At 35.4% G+C, this 20837-nt stretch overlaps 1 pseudogene; it reads right to left on the reverse strand.

The window, feature by feature from the left end:
• Window positions 1-19204: 19204 nt before the first annotated feature.
• Window positions 19205-20837, reverse strand: part of LOC140598954 (thymocyte nuclear protein 1-like) — a 75001-nt pseudogene continuing 73368 nt past the window's right edge.

The raw sequence follows: 20837 nt of genomic DNA on the forward strand, positions 1-20837 counted from the left end.
ATAGTCCCTGATAAAAGCCTACTCTTCCACTGTCTCCTCCCAGATACGAGTGAGTATTTATCAAATATCACTGGGTCAGATTTTCAATACACACACCAGTCCCTCTGCTTCATTGTTCATCTAAGAACAAGTTACTATGGGAACAGTGGTAGTTCTGTGAATAGCCCAGTATAAATATTCCACTTCGACAGGGATTCCTAGCACTTCATTCCTGAGAAAAATTTGCTTAAAAACCTGACATTTTCAAATACCAAACATTTTAAAAGTCATTTAAAAGCCGTGCTTTTAAAAACATTTCTCAACACAAAAAAGACACAGCTCTGATTAGGATGTCCACAAAATACTGATTGATAGGTAACACACTCACATAGATATTTTGGTCCAAGTTGAATTTGGCAGGAGTACAGAATGAATTTATCTGTGGAGAATCTGCAAAAGACAGATGCAAATATAGTCAATAATAATCTTTCTATCAGAATTAACAACTAATTAATACACAAAAGAATAGTACAGCCAGTACTTCTGTTTGCATGTGCTAACAACTGGCTTGATCACAAGGCATACATACCTCAAATATTTGAGACCTTTATCTACATCTTGGACAAGTGTTATCTGGTGCCTCCCCGAAGAGAACATCTGCACCTAGAATAATTAATCTCATAATGACTATACAACTCGCAATATATTGTTCCCAAACGGTCAGGAATAAAGTAAAAAGCTGAGTCAGGTAATTAAATATTTTATTTAAATGTCATCAAACCAATGGTTTTCATTAACGTAATCCCAACAATGATGTTGGTATTTTGTGTCAGCATTGATAAATATTACAATTACAAAAGAGTATTAGAGCCCATTAAGTTTTAACGTGTTGTGTTGCTTCTTTTCCCAATGTGGAAGTCAATTTGGCTAGTAAATGCTATAAAAAATTCATTTCTGCTACCTTTTGAATCTCAAATACATAGCAGAGTACTTGACACAGGCAGTATCAATAAATATTAGCTAAATGGGTAAATAAATGCATGTTCACATTAAGTAGAACAAATTGAAAAGAAATAAGTAGAAAAGTAATAATTTTTTAGTGCCCACTTACATGGTGCCAGGTATATGCTTTACATTGTATATCTCACCTATTCTCAGCAAGTGTTCAAGCATTAGGACTTTGGAAACATAAAACGAATTGCTTAATTAATTGTTAACAATCAGAATTCAACATTTCATTTTTAATAAAGCAACAATAGAGAAAATTCATTTTTATACCTAATTACTTCACCTTTAATTACTGCATTGAGAAAAGTCTCCTTACCCTGTATAAAATGATTTTCTTTCCATGACTATTAAAATCATTTTTGCTAATTTGTGTTGCATTTGAGTTCCAGATTTAATAGTAAATACTTTGTCAGGGAAAAAGGAAAATGCCTCATAGATTTCCAAAGGTTGTAATCTTTAAAGGTAAGGATACCCTAGAAGAAGGCGTTTGAAGTGTTGATAGAAAATTGTAATTATAACTATTGATCCTCTTATTCCGCTCTTCTCTCTAAGAATGAAAAGGAGGGGAATTGACAAAAGGTTATTTCTTGTGAGTAATCTCAAGGAAACATACATCTTCAAGTGTTGTTTTCCTAGAGTAATAGCAAAATGAACTAAGGTGTTTTGATTCTTGAGCCCAGAGGGCTCCATTCTGATGTAAATTGATTTCTATTGTTTCTCCTACTGAGAATTTGTGTCTCCAGTGCAGTTACTCTTACATGATTTAATTAATGAGCATGAGTCAAATGTATTCAGAGTTTATCCAAGAATAGTGAATTCTAGCAACATTTTCAAGCTATTTGAAATCATTGTTTTAGATTGCTGTTCTAAAAAGTGAGACCTGCCACCGTGCTGGATACTTAAGGCGGGTGGGGAACAAAAGCAAAAACAAGAAACTACATGCAAATGAGTTTTCCCAGATTTATGGAATAAGTGAGACCAAAGCGCTAGAGAAATCCATTTTTTAATGACCCACGATTGAACTGTGATTTTCTCTGCGCCCGTATCACAGAATGTACTTGAATCTGGTTCAATATTTTTACCTCTGACTTTATAAAAATACTATTGGGTTCTAGGAAATCCCGTGAAAGCTGACTCGTCAAATAAGTATAAATTTTCTTCTTTAAAAGTTCACATCTGTTATGACAAAAAACAAACAAAAAAGGCCCCACATTTGATCTATCTTTCATTATTATGGTTTCAGTGTACTTCAGTTCAGTAAACATCCTCTAAGTACTTCTGCTAGGCGGCAGAATTCTGAGACAAAGCCCAGTCCCATTTCTTTCTAGAGCTTATGTCAGCTGTAATGCCACTCATTTTGACAGCCCCCTTACACTTTACTCATCAGGGAAAGCCACTGATTGGTAGTTTGATGAATGGTTGTACTACACCATTTTTCATTGAGATCAACCACATTGCTTTTCATTGTGGTTAAAGTGTAAGCTCCTTGAGGACTGCGTTTACTCACTGTTCTTGCCCTGGTGCTGAGTGAAAGCCTGACATCTCATCAAGTTTTAATGCTCAAGCATTGAACAGATGACTTTTGTGGAATGAAAGAAAATTCTTTCTCCAGGTGTTATCATTCCTGAGGAGGATGAAGTATTCAAAGAATTTAGAAGTTTGCCTTCTCTTTCAGAATTTTAATATATTCTTGGGCAACAATCAGAGCTGTTAAAAAAATCTCATTTCTATGTGTTTGTGCAAGTTTCTTTATTCCATTGTTTAAGATATTTCATCTGGTTTCTTTCCTTCTCAAATTGTTTGATGTGAACTGATGTATATCAGAACTCCACAAGAGTTCTTCTAACTGCTTAAGCATGTCATAGATAGCAGAAGAAGAAACTCTATCATCATGTTGGAATAGCTTTAAAAATGTCAATGAAAAGAGTTCAGAAACAGGAATACTCAATAAGTCCGCCTGGCCAGCATGATAAGCTATGACTTTATACCCGCAAGCATGAATTAAAACGTTCATCCCAACAGCTTTGTTGTAACTATGGTTTTATCACAAATCCTCAGTGTTTCATTTTTCAGCATTTGCCAAATGTGCTTCCTATACACATGGTAATGATTCACTTTGAATATTCAAATACTTGTGCTTTCTATTGGGCTTTGTAATTAAAATAATAACAAAATGATTTTGGTATCTGTTGGCAGTTTCACTATCCCATGATGTTTCTTAAGGGATCTTTATACTTCTGATGGGTAAGAGGGAGGGAATGGTCTTCTCTGTGAGTGTGTTATTACAGAGATACAAAACATGAAACAGCATGTTTTTGGCACCTATGAACTAAAAAAAAAAAAAAAATCTGAAAAAATGTGTGTTGAATGGGTACATATTTTTTGTTATTTCATTCAGGAGAAAATATGGCCCTTTATATTGCTCAAGATAGTCTTCACAGGGGTTGTAGACCCTCCAGTTCAAATTTACCAACAGAAATAAATTTATTTAAAACAAAACAAAACAAAAACACTTAAAAATATTCAAATTATTTAAGTGGAAACTACTAATCTCAAGGGAAATAGACTTAAGCTACTTTTTCTAATGTTCTGAGTAGATTGATAGCTGCCTATCTTTGCAGGGCAATTTTCTTCATCTTTGTTATTTCTTATCATTATTAACTAACAGGATTTGGAATTCTAAGAAATGATGTTCAGTATATGAGCAGCAGATAGACAATCTACCAAAAAGCCCCTCTAAATCACAGCACTTGACTTATTAACAAGGCTGAGTTGATAACATATTTCAAATGTAAATTCAAAAACAATTTTGTTACTTCTAAGTATATATTATAATGAGAAAATGAAAAACATAAAGTCTTACCATAGTAAATAGATGGAATTTATTTGTGATTTAAAAAAAACATATTAAGCCACACTGTTTTATTAAACAATCTAAATATTATTTTTGCTTACATATTGCTATTCAGGTTATCAAATTACAAAATTCCTAACTTTCTGAAATTGTTTGTGTAACGGACTCCCAAGTGGTTCAGTTGGTTAAGTGTCCAACTCTTGATTTCAGCTCAGATCATGATCTCAGGATCCTAGGATCCAGTCCTGTGTCAGGCTCCGGGTTCAATGAGAATCTGCTTGAGGATTCTTTCTCTCCCTCTCTGCCTCTCTCTGTGAGTGTGCTCTCTCTCTCTCAAATAAATAAATAAATCTTTTAAAAAAATAGAAATAGTTCGTATACCTCTGGAAAACAAAAAGAGAAACCCATTTTATGTCCTTCTCCCTAAAAACAGTTTACAATAAAAATAAAGAGATATCCTCTACTTTGTAAATAAATCCTTTTGTAGGTTTATTGGTGTGTGTGAATTTGGTTTAAGGTACCTTATTGTTTACATCAGCCATGCAGAGGGAGCCTCTCCCATCCCACACAGTACACATATACACTATAGGAATTCATTTAAGAAAGAAACCAGGAGGGATGCCTGGGTGGCTCAGCAGTTGAGCATCTGCCTTTGGCTCAGGGAGTGATTCTGGAGTCCCAGGATTGAGTCCCGCATCAGGTTTCTTGCCTGGAGCCTGCTTCTCCCTCTGCTTATGTCTCCGCCTCTCTCTCTCTCTATGTGTCTCTAATGAATAAATAAATAAAATCTTAAAAAAAAAAAAAAAAGAAAGAAACCAAGAGTCAGCCGTGTTATTCATACTAGTGAAGTGCCTGGGAGAGTCATCAAAATGAAATGTAGATAGTGAGAGAATTAAAAAAAAAAAAAATCCAGATTCTATGATTAAAGAATGAGTGAGTGAGCTAATGAAGCCAGAGAAATGAGTTTGGTACTGACTCAGACAGCAATGAGCTTTACTCTCTTTTAGAAAGAACCTCAGAGGATAGCTCAACTCAAGTCAATGCTTAAGATAGCAAAGAGGAAAGAAAAACACAAAATATGTGCATCATTTTGAAATTATTTTTTATCATAAATGTAATCATCTCAAATAACTGCTGATTTGTTATGATCATCTTTATCTTTTATTCTCTCATGAAGAAGAGAATTTATGCAAGAAATTGTCTTAATCTTCTGCTTTGAAAAGAAATTGTGTTGGTAAAATAATTTACCAGAAATAAAGACAAAATGTACATTTTATTAATAAGTGAAAGACATTGGCTTTGGTACATGGGATGGAAAAACTGACAAAGATCTCAAAGTCTCCATTTTTACCAATGAAAGCATTGAATTAGGTGATCCACAGGTCTCTTGTAACTGTGAGATTCCATGAGTTATGTAAGTTATTAAAGAAGCATCATTATGTAGGTCACAGAAGTTACACAGATACCAATAACCTACAGCAGCATCTGACTTTTCTTCTACATTATATTATGGTATATAATGTAGATGATAGTAGATAAGAAGGTTTGTGGGACAGGTAAAAAAATAACTATAAAGCTGTTAGGTCAAGGAGTTATGTGATTGAGAATGTATCAGTCGCTAAGGCCCCAGAGTTAATTAGACCCATGAATTAAAAAAAAAAAAAAATCAATTATATAATTACAGGTTGCAATGAGAAATATTTGGCCCAAAAAGTAAAAAACAGCCAAAGCCACCTGCCCTCACCAACAAATTATATAATCAAGCAGAGGCATTGTTACTCTAATTTTTTCCATAGTAGCTTTGTGAACCTGGGTGCCATGAATGATCTCATATAATCTCATATTTGGGCTCATGCTAATTGGTGCTACTACTCACAGGAGCACCTTCCCAGGGAAGGAAGAGGCCCACAGAATCCTTAGGAAAAAAATACAAATAGGTAGAAAGATTTGCTTTCAAAAACGTCCACCGCCGGCTCCCTCGCTCTCGCTGTCTGCCATAGTATTTAGTGAATGCCAACTACATGCCAGGATGTGAGCTCTTTGGATGACCTACTTAAAGTCGGCTTGCACTTCGTCAGTTCAAAATCAAAGCCTTGCGAGGCTGAACGAGGACTCTGGAGGTCGTTTATCTCAGACCCCTGCCTGGAGGAGTCACTGTTCTAACCCATCCTAGACGGAGGTTGGACGAGGAGTTGCTTCCAAAGGACCCCAGGGTGCTACAGAAGCTGTGCTGGTGACTCAGTTCTCTGCATTCTCCTTCGCAGCCAGGGCCCAATCAAAGTTCCTGAGAGGTGCAAAGGCCACCGCACGTTTAGATGTTCTGCCTTTCAAATGTACTCAAAATGAGTTTCTCACAATGAGCGGCCATTTAAAACTTCCTAGGCTACCTGAAAACCACAGATTTAACTGTTCCTTTAAAGAGCTGAATTCCACTTGGCAGATAGAGTCCTCTTTCTATTCCTTACAGTATCAGTTCACTTGCCGGTCCTCCACTTTCTCTCATGTTGGGCATCTTTAGTCATTGATTTCCCCTAGGGGGGGAGGCTGGTTGTGCATATTGATGAGTAACTTGTGAGTGTGTCCAAGACAAAAGTCACAGGGGCACTGAAGTGTACTTTGTGTGAAATAAAAATGAAAAGTGGGAATAAAAAACAAAAAGTGGGTCAAATATTGGCAAGTAACGTCTTCCTTTGGTTGCCGTGGGGTTTGTGTGGATGAAATTCACCATATGTAAGTAAGCCTTTTTCTCATCTTTCTGAAGATCCCTTGAGAAACATCTTTGCACTGAGAAAAATGATCCTCCATCACAGACTGACCCTATCTCCAAATCCAGGTAAATCAAATCCCAGTCACCAATAGATACCATGGATCTCAAGCGGAGCAAGAGGAAGGACAATAGGTCTTTGTCAATCCAATCAGACTACTGACAAAATCATTACAAGTCTTTTTCAATTCGATCAGGCTACTGAAAAAATTCAGAACAAATGAACAAATATTAAAGAACAAATATGTTTCCTTCATTTTTACACTCAAGAATAAATATAATCCTCTCAAAGAACTAATGGCATTAATAATATGTGTTCAACCAGATGGATAGATCCTACATGAGAGATAATCTTCTGGTTGTATCTGTGCTGTACATACATCCAACATTCCCCTACTGAGAAATCTTAGGAAGAAGGAAAATGTGACTCCATGATAAACATTTGGGATCTGTCTGATATAGAAAGAAGATTCAATAAAACATAAATTCTGTTTTCTTACTATTCACACCAGAGTCCTCTCCTGGAAGGAAAGATCTAAACTCTGTTTACATAAGATGCTGCAAGAGATCATTTAACCTGATTTTGTGAAATTTTGGTGCTTATGGATATTGTGTTTGCCTTCCATTTCTAAAGATCTTTAATGATTTGGTGTATTATAAAGACAGCTCTGAAATTAGTGGACAGAAGTCACATAAAAAAACAACATTTAACTCCTTAGAAAATATATCTAGTATTTTACATTCACATGTCTTAGGAGTCAGCAAACTTTTTTTCTGTGAAGAGCCAAATAGTAAATATTTTTGGCTCTGCATGTTTCTATCACTCTTCAATTTTGCTGTTACAGTGCAATAAAGAGCAGCTATAGACAGAGCATGAATAATTGATACAGCTGGATTTCGCTCATTGTGCACCCCATTTGGCTCATGGGTTAGACTTTTCTAATCCTTTCCTTAGACCATAAAATTTTCAAGAAATATCAAAGATTTAAATGTAAAATAATAAAACCATAAAATTATTAAAAGAAAACTGTATAGGAAAATCTTCTAATCTTGATGTCAAAACATATCTTTAAGTGTTATCCCAAGCCCAGAAATTAAGAAGACTAAGAAATTTGACCACATAAAATTAAAGAAAAACAATACACATGACACAACCCCCCAAAAGAGGACAAATAACAAACTACAGAAAAACTTATTTGCAACTCACATCATAGATAGTAGACTGATATCCTACTATATAAAAAAGTCTTCCCTAAAAAGAAAAAGGGCAAGAGATGAGGAGAGAGCCCATAGACAATAAATATAAATGAGTCTTAAACACAGAACTCATATGCCCAGCATTGTTCATGTTAGAAAAGTTTGAATTTGAGAAAATACAATGAATTATCATTTTTCAAGTCTAAGATTGTCAAAGATCAAAAAATTTGACCAAATGTATTCAGGAGGGTGTGTTGAAACAGGACCACTGGAACACTGCTGGTGTTGGTGGATGTCAATTTATATTCTACAGAGAGCAATAAATGTTTCACTTAACTTTACATGACAAGGTTTCAAAATAATGAGTAGTTGATATGTATATATGCTTTTTAACTGATATTTTAAAGTTTGTTTTGATTTAAGTTTAACATTTATTTGATAAAAATCTAAAAAGCAATAAAAATCTTTAATTAGTACATAAAGCATCTGTAGGCAATAAACCTATCCTCAATTTATTTCCTCGAAAGTCATCACAGTTCTAGGCAGATAAAAATTTTTAAAGTATTGTCAAACTCATTATTTGAATGTCTTCCAACCTGCATTTCAAATGACAGCTTTGCAGAACTCTATGACATCACCTAAAGATAGTAGCAGATTAGCCCTATTTCATGCAGTTTTCAGATAATTCATAATTTCTAATTTTCAAAGTATGTTTGACTATGAATGCTCTGGGACATGTTTCTGCATTTGAATTTCTTTGCCCTTCTACTTTTTTTTTTTTCAATAATTCTTCACTGTTGTCAGTCCTGCTCTGATTTGCTACCTATAAAAACCCCCACGTCACCACTTTTACCTCTGAGTGATCATACAGCCCTGTGTGGCGTTCTAGAGGAGACTGGTACCTACTATCCTCATGTTGTTGGATGAATTGTGAAGTGAAGACAATTATCTTCAGGATGTGTCGCTACTGCAGACTGGAGAGGGTTGAAGCTAAATGTAAAGGTTCTTGTTTTCCATATTGAACAATATGGGCTGGTAGCAGGCAATCAAGCATCCACTGAAAATGTTTAGCACTGAAATGATCTGATAAGATATATGACTCAGAAACAGCTCAGACAGATGTGTGGAGGCTGGATTTGATGACAGAGATTGCAGGTAGAACTTTCAATGGGAAGGATGTTACGTAGCCCACATAAAAGGAAGGGAGATAATGACTGACAATAGAAGTTGACAATCAAAATTGCTAAATTAATTTCTAAGGCCATGTGAGTATCTGAAAGAGTGTTTACTTATGTGGAGTTTTATTTTGCCCACTCACTCTAACAGCTGTTTTAAAACAGCATACATACTGCTGATCGGTAACTGTATTCACTTTCTGAGAAGAGATTTAAGGAAAGACTCATTCTCCATCCGGTTTGAATAACATAGCTGCCATCTGCTTAGCATCAAGGCCCTTTTCATGATTAAAAAAAGAAGAAGAAGAAAAGAAACCATCAACGTCACCTGCTTCGCTACAGATAATACCATATTCCTGTTAATTTTGTAAGTTTTCTTATATTTCAGATAAGTTTGAAACCTTATCATTGATACTTTCCCTGTAAAAAAGAACAAAAAAGAAAAAAAAAGAAAAAAAAAGTTTTCACCAGATCTTTTAATGAAGGTATTGTTTCAAACTGCACAAATGCTACTTGAAGCCTGTGGGAACACTGTAGCCTTCGAGAAGAAAGTGTTTCAGCAAATAATGAAACAAAACCCTCCATCTGGATGAGAAGTGTCGCATGAACGCAGCCATTTAATTGGATAGCACATTGCTGGAATTTTTCAACTCATTTGTAAGAACAGACACCAGCACCCAGGCCACTTCTCTTCAGTTTGCCTAAGTCAAGCAGGCAGTCTGAACAGAAGGAATGGTTAATTGTTTCCCCCTAACTCTATAAAATGTCCAGAATTATAAGAGAGTGGAGGTGTTATCTCCAGAGATGCTGTGTATGCTTAATGGGATTCATGCAGACATAATTTAAGCACTAGTTAGCATATTGACATTGATGATCTATGCATTTCTATGATTCTTTGTCCTGAATATAATCCTGATCAATCAGAGAAGTTGCAGGTCAGGACTCTGGGCCCGACTCCCAGGCTTGCATCTAACTTCATCACTTCAGATTTTGTCAACTGTGGATAAGTTATTTTAGTCTCTAAACACCTCGGTTTTCTCATATGTAAATTGTAGATGACAATATTAGTTACTTCATATGGTGTTTTGTGAGTCGTCGGGGAGTAAATACATGTAAAGTGCTCAAATATGTCATAGCACATAGTAAGCGTTTAGCCAATGTAGCAATTATTGTTTTTAGTTCCTCCATATGGGGACAGAATTGGCTGAGGCCATTAGACAGATTGCTGACTTCTGAGACGAATCTAAACTACTTTCAGAAAAACACCAGTCTCTGAACATTTCTAATTCCGATCAGCTAAGAAGTCGATCTTATTAGGGCATGTTGGTTAAAACTTCCCTCTAGGAATAGTGAAGACGGGTTTGTGAGGTGAGGACCACCTTGGGAGAAAAGGTATCTGCTTCAGGGTCAGTCATGTCCATATCTTCTAAGATGGTTTTCATCCTCCTTGACAAAAGCCTTTTGTTCTTATTTTGCTATATGAACCCTAAAGGAAGAATCTTGCCTGTGTTATGACTGTACTCAGCCGGTCATGCCACCCGCTCAAACCAAAAGGGGATTTGACTGCTCAGGAAAGCACAGAAGACGTATCACAAAGACTGAAACTAATAGGATTAAATAGGAAGAGCAGAAACCAAATTATATGTTGGCCCTTTCCTTCACATAATTCACCGTAATAAGCAGCTCATTCCTTTCTTGAAAAACTTCCACAAATCTTGCCCTTCTCATTTGGTCAAAAGGGAAAAGAAACTTCTATTTCAATACCTTTTTTGTAGGTCAAACAGCACTATAAAGAATTGAAGGAAGTTTGGGAAATAATTTAATAACGAACAGAAAAAGTGCTCTCTGCAAAGAGCATCTATAGGAATCCCAAGAGGTCACTCAAGGGACTGGAGTTGCCTGACATATATTTTTTCTCGAGAAGATTTCTCATTTCCCAATAAGAATATTGGTATTCATTATTCCATGAACTTTGCTACTGTTCTGTCTTTGTGTAACTTCAAGTACATCCTTTTTTTGTGAGTTCATGAGTTTTACAGTTAACTTTGAATATGCTAGTCGAGAGAGAAGAGAATATGGAAAGTGAATATCTTCAAATCTCTTTTCGGAAACTGAAGTCTTCTTCCACGGTGGGCAAATGCTATAGCTAGTGCATGTGATAATTTTATGGGAATTAGAAACGGAACCTCTCCAGGTACAAACCTGCGCCAAGACAAGTGGCAGAGCAAACAGAGCTACCACTTGACTCTTGTGTGGCCTTGTGCAGTGCACGATCTATACAACCTCATGTGGCAGCTTGAACTTTGAAGACAACAAAATTTTACTTGACAATTCTATTTTGTAAGTTGGCAGTAAGGCCACACATTGTGCTGCTGGGAAACTAGCATTTTACTTTAGTCAATCACTAAATTTTTAACATATAAAACAATTGAATATATAGCATCCATAATCCTAGTATCTTCTCACAATTATATCTGTTTTGTATGTTAAATACTTACCATACTTATTATGTATGCTTTCTACCAAGGCACATATATTTGTTTTATTTCCTTATCTTATCCATAAATATAGCATACCTCATTTTATTGTGCTTTGCTTTATTGTACATTTCAGATATTCCTTTTTTTTTTTTTTTTACAAACACGTTTTGTGACAATCGTACCTTGAACAAGTCTATCAGCACCATTTTTCCAACAACATTTGCTCACTTCATGTCTCTATGCCATCACTTCGGTGATTTTTGCAATATTTCGAATTTCTTCATTATTTTATTTGTAATGATCTGTGATCAGTGATTACAGTTCACTTAAAGCTCAGATGACAGCATTTTATTAGCAATAAAGTGCTTTTTAAGTAAGATGTATTTTTTTTAGACATATACTATTGAGCACTTAATAGACTATAGGTTATCGTAAACATTTTTACATGCACTGGAAAACTAAAAAGTTAGTTTGACTGGCTTTATCATGATACTCACTTTATTGCAATGGTCTGGAACCAAACCTGCAATATCTCTGAGATATACCTGCATGATTAAGGGCACAGCCTCCACACTACAAGTCTGCCCAAGAATTTAGACACTATTCACAAGTTTGGGGGTTTTGAGGACCATCCTTAATTCAGACCAGCTGGCTAAAAATGTGGGGGTTCCCATGACCATCCTCACATTTAATAATTTCCCTCACAATACTCAGGAAAGCACTATATTTACTATTAGTTTTATTGTGGCAAAATGACTTTATTATGAACACAGGAGGCAGAATTTAAGACTGGGAAGAGTATTTCAAATACAAAGCTTCTTTGTCCCAAGGGATATGTTTACCTTCCTGGCACTGAAGTGTAACAATGTGTGCATGAAATATTGCCAAATCTGGATGCTCACACTAGCTCTACTGTCCAGAGATTTTATTGAGGCTTCATCAGGTTAACATGGATAATTTACTGCCCACATGGTTGAATGCAATCTCTAGTCCCAACCATTGGGAATCAGACTGATTTCATATAGCCAATAGTTCTAACTCTCTGATCACATGGTTGGTATTTCTGGACCTGACCAGTCCCCACAATGAGTCATCTATTTAGCAAAATGATCATTTGGGATCTGAGGACCCTAACCTACCACCAATCATCTTGTTAGCATAACCTATCAGCTGTGGCCCCAGAAGCCTCCATGAATAAAGACATTCCATTCACTCAGATTATTTCAAGCATTTAGAAGTTAACTCCCAGGAGCCAGGACTAAGGCCAAGTGAACCTTTCTGGGTGAAGTTAATTCTTCACTACACATTTGCCTAAAAATTTTCCTTTCTTTTCTTTTTTTCTTTTCTTTTTTCTTATTTTCTTCTCTTTCTTTTTTTCTTTCTTCTTTCTTTTTTCCTTCCTTCCTTCCTTCTGTCCTTCCTTCCTTCCTTCCTTTCTTCCTTCCTTCCTTTCTTCCTTCCTTCCTTCCTCCTTAATGGATTCTGGACCCATGTAAGCTATAATTTTTCATTATAATAGTGATGGAGAAACATTGAATTACCTGTCAAAAATAGCATTCAAAAAAGAGCAGAAATAGAAGAAATGGGAAACCTACGAGTTGAATCATAAGCCTGATTCAACCATTTCTTTCTGTCCAATGACATATTCAATTAATAGACCTCCTGTCCATGCCCAACATTACATATACCTGTGAGCAAGAAAACAGCTTAGCAATGCTGAAAGAGGAAATGTATTCCTTTTTTGACCAAGAGGTTAAAATGCAAGAAGAGCTTCTTAGCTTATCCTGACAGCTTGACTCAGAGCACAGAGTTGAGGTCCAGAACCATGATTGTCTCTTTCCAGCTGGCTTAAAGTTTGAAAGTGCATCAGCTTGGTGTGGGCTGATCCAACAATGCTAATGCATTGCCATTGGGACAATAAACCAGGACATTAGAATCCTGGGTACCCTGAGATGATATTGAGAGAAAGGTCAGCCATCTGGCTGCTACATCAGGTTTTACTAGTTTTAATTGACCCTTCTTTCTGTCCTATCTGTTTTTCTATTCATAAACTCACAACTGACATTTCAACCGGTATTATGCAGACTAAATGTCTGAGAACTCACTGTCCCAAGAGCTGGACTGGTGACTGACAAATGTTTAGTTCTTTTAGAGGAATGTTTTATTTCTCATTAACACATCTATGTTATATTCAATATTCCACACATGTCTGAATAGTGGAGAAAATAGATTTTATTTCATCTAAAAGACTAATTGCAATGATATGAAAAAATGTGGTAAGAACCATAGGATTGTAAGAAGAACTAATTCTAAATATTTCTCTAAATATCTTTAATTTCCAGACTTAGTAGCTATAAAATAGAACTAGAAAGGACCATATCCCAAAAGAGTTATAAGAATTGTTTAATATAAATTGTTTAGGTGCATATCTGACTCGTGGTAAATGCAGAACAAATAATAGCTGTTATTTTATGGGCAATAGTATTTTTTATTGAGTAATATTCATATATGAGAAGACAAGGATAGCCAATACTCAACAATTTTTTGACTTGGAGTATGGGAAACCTATCAATCAGTAGTCAAATTAAGCCTACATATCCTCAATCAACTTGTAAACTCTAAATCTAGCTATGTTGGTGAAAGTAAGGAGGACACTGTACTAAACAAAGAAATCTAGAAAAGTGGTTTGTTAAAATCCCTTTACTTCCCTCAACACCAAATCAAAGAACAGATATAATCTAAAGACTGATATAGACTACCAATATCTCAACCATTGCTGTAATCATTATGTAGTAACTGTATTAAAAGACATTATCGTGTTTATAATTTGCAGTAATGAACTCAGTTAAGCAATAATCTGGGTCCTTATATACTTAGACCCATTGATGCAATTTGTTTTTATCTGGAAGTGTTAGCAGTTTGTCTTTTATTCTATACAAGTGTGTGCATTTCCCGACATTTTTGTCGTGGCAATGTTCATTGCACTGAATACATTACATTACACCAGTGATAGGATGAACATGGTTGAGAAGGAAACAATTGAAAGTACAGGCTTCTAGCCTTTGTGATCATATAAAAGGATGTAGATGAACTCATGGACCACTAACTTAACTAAAACCATTGGTGGGACAACCAACAATGAAGTCCTTAGAGATCAATGAATGAATGGGGCTGTTTGGAGTCATTCCCAAGGTCAAAGATAATCTTAGGTTATTCCACTAAGCCACAAAGAATAATAAAAAATGACTACTTCAACTACTTGATAAGGATCATAGTTTGGTATATTCTCAACTGTAGCAGCAAGTAATAAATCTGTCAGAAATTTGTTCTAGAGATTACTCAGGGACCAGAAAGGCTACTATCCTCCTGGCACAGTTAGGAACAGTTGGCCTTTCTTCTTGGTCCTTATTCATTAGTTAACAATTGTCAATAGCGAATTGGATTTACTTGGGCATTTCCCAAAGTGGAAAAACAACACAGTGTTGTTGGGTTTCTGGAGTAAAACCAAGTACACAATCTTGTATCTTTTAAGAGGAAAGTAATAGCCTCTCACTGGGCTCTGATAAGGTGTGAGAGACTGACTATGTCACTGTAGAGACTTAGAGCTGCAAATTGTAGTCAATCACCTACTTGTACAATGCCCTTTCAAGTGCAAATCATTTATGCTATGTCTTCTGCACTACAACTACAGAGTTGAGGTCATATGAATCATATAGTCTAAAATATTTACTATCTTGCTCATCATACAAAATGTTTGCCAACCCCTTGTCTGAATGATGCAAGGCCCTCATCACAGGCTCTGAGAAGGATTTATGGGGACTATTTTGTCTATCAGAAAGGCTACCAAAATGAGAACATATAGAAGAGATGGAGCATAGGCACAGGTCAGGCATCATTGGAAGCTCTGAAGGAAATAATTCTTTTACCAGATGTGCAGGATGCCCCAGTTTTCAATTCTTGTTTTGAATGTCCTGTACTACTTGCTTTTTTGTTTCTGTTTTTGATGGAATAATTCTGTAGCCAATGTTCTGTACTTATCAAAACATTATATTAGTTAACTTGCATAATTTCAGTAATGGGATTGTTACATATTTACATTATCAATTCATATCACATATGGATTAAGTCTAATTATTACCAAAGAATACTTACATAATTAAATGAAACTGTAGTTTTAAGAGCTATTGAAGCTTTCTAAAAATTGGATAATACAGGGAACTAAACTTAAGAGCCTGGGAAATGCAGATCTCTAGGTGAAAAAATAAATTAACACTATGATATATTTAATTACCAAATATTTCAAGCATTAATAAAAAGATAGAGAAGAGCCAAGCAATGCTCATATACACATGGACATCATGTCTTTTAGGTCTATTTTTTTCAAATGAAATATTCCATTGACAGATGAATTCCCATGTATGATTTAAACTTTTAAAATAAATGAACATATTCACTGATTATATATAGTATCATTTTCAAGTTTTAAATGTATGTAAATTGTATCATGTTTTATATATTTTTCTTTAAAAATGTCTTAAATGCAACTTTTTGAAGTCCATTCACATTAATAGATATAGTTTGGGTTTATTCATTCTATCTATTGTATTGTCTATTGTCATATGATTGATATTAATAGTAGCTCATAATTATTATAAGCTCACTATGTATCTGATTATATCTGAATTCTATTTAAATGAATCATTTAATTTTTATACACACACACACAAAAAAAACAAGAAGCGGACACAGTTTTTACCTCCATTTTACAAATGAAGAAATTGAAGCATAGAGCTATAATAGAACTATAATTGCCCAAAGTTGATAGAGCTGGATTTCGTACATTGGCAGTGTAGCTCCAAAAGAATCATTGCAAATCACTATGCCAAAACTGCCCGATTTAAGCACAATGTAAATATTTGTTCTGCTGTTAGTGGGAATTTAACTTGATTATGATATTTGCTATTACAGACAATGGTATAGCAAACATTTTGGAACAGGTCTTCTTATGCTACTGTGAAAAGTTCTCTATGTATATTGTTGTGAAATTGCTGAGCTATAAAGTATACTCATCTTCAATTTCATTAGATATCAACAAATGTGCCATCCAATTTCATTAGGTACCAACAAATGTGTCTCCAAAATAGTTGCGTGCATTTTAAAAATCTCATCAATATATAAGCAAATACACTTGATATTTGTAGGGGTTTTTTTTGTTTTGTTCTTTTGTGGCTTTTTTGTTTTTGTTTTTGTTTTTGTTTTTCCAAATCTGAAGAATTGCAAGTGACTTCTGGCTTTAAAAATAGTTATTTCTTTAATTACTAACAGGTTTCAGCCACTCTTTTTATGTATTGATAACTCATAGTTCTGCTTCTAAGAATTGTTTGGTCTCTTCATTTGTCAGTTACTTACTTTTTATTAAACTTACTAAATCGTGGGGCCTTAAAAATATAAATACTAATTTTTAATTTGGTAGGTTATAAATGGTTTCTCTAATTCTGTTATCTGCTTTTAGTTTTATTGATTGTTTAACAGTTTTTAATTTTAATACTGTCAAATTTGTCTACTTCTTATGGCTATGTTTTTGTCTCTCCTGTAAGAATATTAGTTCCTCTTTCCCATCATAAGATATTCTTTTGCATTTTTTCCTAAATTTTAAAGTAGTAGCTTTCCTATTCAGATTCTCATCCTCCTGTATTTGATTTTTTTTTTCAATTTTATTCAGAAATAGCTGGCATCACTATATAAATTTAAGGCACACAGCATAATAGTTTGATTTACATTGTTGTGAAATTATTAAAATGATTCAGCTAACATCCATCTTCTCATCTAATTACAATAAAGAAGAAATAAAAAAGGGAAAAATATCCTTGTGATGTTAATATTTACTCTCTTACAACTTCACTATGTGTCATACAGCAGCATTAGCTATAGTCATCATGTTGTACTTTCATTGCTAGTATTTACTGTTGTATAACTGTATAATTTTTGACCACCTTTCTCCAATTCCCCTTTCAACACCCTCATCTTCTGCTAACTTTGGCCTCAATTTGTTCTTCTTTTTCTAGTTCCTTCAGACACAAAGTTAGGTTGTTTATTTGGGATCTTTCTTGCTCCTTAATGTAGGTGTTCATTGCTATGAATTTCTCTCTTAAAAACTGCTTTTGCTGGGCAGCCCTGGTGGCTCAGCGGTTTAGTGCCACCTTCAGTTTAGGGTGTGATCCTGGAGACCTGGGATGGAGTCCCTTGTCAGGCTCCCTGCATGGAGACTGCTTCTTCCTCTGCCTGTGCCTCTCTCTCTCTCTTTGTGTCTCTCATGAATAAATAAATAAAATCTTAAAAAAAATGCTTTTGCTATGCATATTGCATAAGTTCTGGTATGCTGTGTTTCCATTTTTGTCTCAAAAAACTTCTTTTTTTAATTTTCTCTATAATTTCTTTGATTCATTAGTTGTTCAGGGGAGTGGTGTTTAATATCTATGTGTTCATGAATTTTTGAGTTTTTCTCTTTTATCAATTTCTAGATTTCTACACCCTTGTTGTCGGAAATGATATTTGGTATAATTTCAATTTTGAATTTGCTAAGACACATTTTATGGCTTAATATATCTATCCTAGAAAATGTTCCTGGGGCACTTGAGAAGAATGTATATTCTGCTTGTTGCTGGTTAGAATGCGCTGTGTATGTTTGTTATGTCCCCTTGGTCTATAGTGTTGTTCAAATCCACAGTTTCCTTATATTTTCACTGACTGGACGGTCTATCCATTGTTATGAGCAGGGTACTAAAGTTCTCAACTATTATTGTATTTTTGGTTATTTCCCCCCTCAGCTCTGTTAATTTTGCTTTGTGTATTTAGGTGCTTTAGTACTGGACATATAAATATTTAAAACTCTTATAACTTCTTGATGTATTGACCTCTCTATCATTATATTTTGGCCTTCTTTGTCTCTTTTTTTCCATTTTTAGTTTAAAGTCTATTTTATCTCATGTAAATATAACCTCTGCTTGGGGCTACAGATTTTCTGTAATCCCTGTGGGGCAAGATCAGAGTAGGGGTCTCATAGAATGACCCCTATACTGGCGGAGGCTGGTTGTTCCCCCTGGGTTGTCATTTCCTACTGGAAGAACTAAAGTGCCAGAGGAGTTCTCTCTTCATGGTATGCATTGTCTGGGGGAAGGGCAATGTGGTTAAAATGTAGCCTCTTCTCTTATCCCTCTAATGCAATCTGTCTTGGTCTCAAGGTGTAAGGGTGAGTCAGCCTCACCCCTGTGTTCTAAGATCATTTCAGTGGTGTCTTGTTCTTTAGTAGATGTTTAATCGCTCTTGTGAGAAAGATCAAAGTCAGAAACAGCCAAGATGTGATCATCTTGGTGATGTCACTTGTATTTAACTTTTAAGTATGGCATGAAATATGGCTCCATTTCTTTTCTAACACTCCATTTGATGAAATCACTTGTCCTGTAACACTGAATGATGAACCTGTCCTTTACATATTTATTTATATTTCTTTTCATTGTTTATTAAAATATGATAGATTGATAGGCTTCTTTTTAAGTCCTTAGTTAATTCTATTACCTTCTTTTTTGTTCATATTAGTATTTTATTGAAAAAAGTACCTGAAAACCACCTATGTACACAACCTCTGGTGAACATAACAAGCAAGCCTCTTCACCTTCTTTTGTCTTATAAAAGCTTGACTTCTTTGGAGTAGCTAACTTCTTACACATTCCAGCAACAGTGTCTCTAGTTAACTTGGTTCCCTTTTTTCCAGGTTCAGTAAAATCAAATTCTTCTAGGGTCAGGGACTGAATTGAAAGTCTCTGGCAAGTGAATAGAGACAAATATATATTCTTTAATGTTTCAGTTTTTTATTTAAATTCCTGTTAGTTAACATACAGCGTAATATCAGTGTCAGAAGTAGAATTTAGTGATTCATTATTCGTTAGTTTAAATACAATACCCAGTACTCATCACAAGTGCCCTCCTTAATCCCCATCACCTTTTAGTCCATCCCCCATCCATTTCCCCTCCAGCAAACTTTAGTTTGTTCTCTAAAGTTAAGAGCCCTTTTTACAGTCTGCTTCTCTAAGAGAGCCATATTTTTTAAGGGCTCAGTGATGGGTTTTAAGCTCAGCTAGAGTAATGAAACACTTCATCATGGGAACAAATTGTACATCCAACACGGACCATTTGAGGTTGTCTTCTTTGCTGGATGGGTCATAATGGGGATTGTTTTTCTCAAACTATGGGATGTCTGAGTAAGCCTCCTTGACAAGCTTCACAAGTTCTGTGATGCCTGGCTCTTTGCAGTTGTGATGGTAGAAGAAGGCTTCTTCCTCTAGCTTCATGGTTGGAAGGAAGTTGCCAGCCTGTCCTGCCAGTTGGGAATACCATCCCAGCATGCTGTCTGGTTGGGCTGGCTTTAGGATACTCAGTGCAAACTTCCCATGTACACCTTTCTCTAGTCGCTTTCTGGCTCTGACTTTTATCAACCAGTAACTCTTTAGATTCTTCCCACATTTTTTAGAGGCCTGTCTTCCTAGGGCTGGAGTTACTCACTTTAGTTGATGGGGCTGCTGGTTTCTTAGTCTTGATATGTTTTCCTGCTGGCCCCTTATTGTTGGCCCAGCAGCAGGCTCAGCAGCCCCAGCCAGCCTTTTCTGGGGCTTCTCCCTACAGGGGTGTTCTCTCGCAGCACTGACCCCACCATCTGACAGATCTATTACTTTCTCTAACTTTTTTATTTATTATGGCTTTATGATTAGCCTTGATATTTGGTAGGACAGACCTCCTCATTTTTTTTTTAATCTTCTCACGAATGTCTTGGATATTTTAAGATATAATACTTCATAAATATTTTTATAAATTTTTCTAAGCTATCAACTGGAAACTTATTGAATTTGTAAATTATTACTTTTTGTAGAGTAATTATTTATATGGATTATCGCTATCCCTGATCATCGCATACTTCTAAATTTAATTATTCTATTATGATTTCCCTAGCTTTACTCTTTTTTTCCCTTTAATTCTTACAGTACTTTGTTGTTGTTGTTATTACATTAATACCTAGCACTATTTAATGTTTGTTGTTATTATGAGTGGTATTTTAAAAATCTGGTATTTGCTAATGCGGAGGCAATAAATGTGTACCACTCAGATATATCTTCAAGAATCAACCTGTTGCACAGGGTTCAGTCGGATAACAGCCTTGAGTTACCATACCTCTGGGTTCGGTTACTATATCTGAGTCAAAAGCACAGTCTCCCTAGGCAGCTCCCAGCCAATGACTGAGCATGATAGGCATATTAGGGCCTCCTGCTAATTGCTCTATACAATACTCCTCTATAGGCAGTGTTTGCCCTACAGCTCTCTGCTGGGCT

Source organism: Vulpes vulpes, chromosome 5 (genome assembly GCF_048418805.1).
Source record: "Vulpes vulpes isolate BD-2025 chromosome 5, VulVul3, whole genome shotgun sequence".
Taxonomy (NCBI): Eukaryota; Metazoa; Chordata; class Mammalia; order Carnivora; family Canidae; genus Vulpes; species Vulpes vulpes.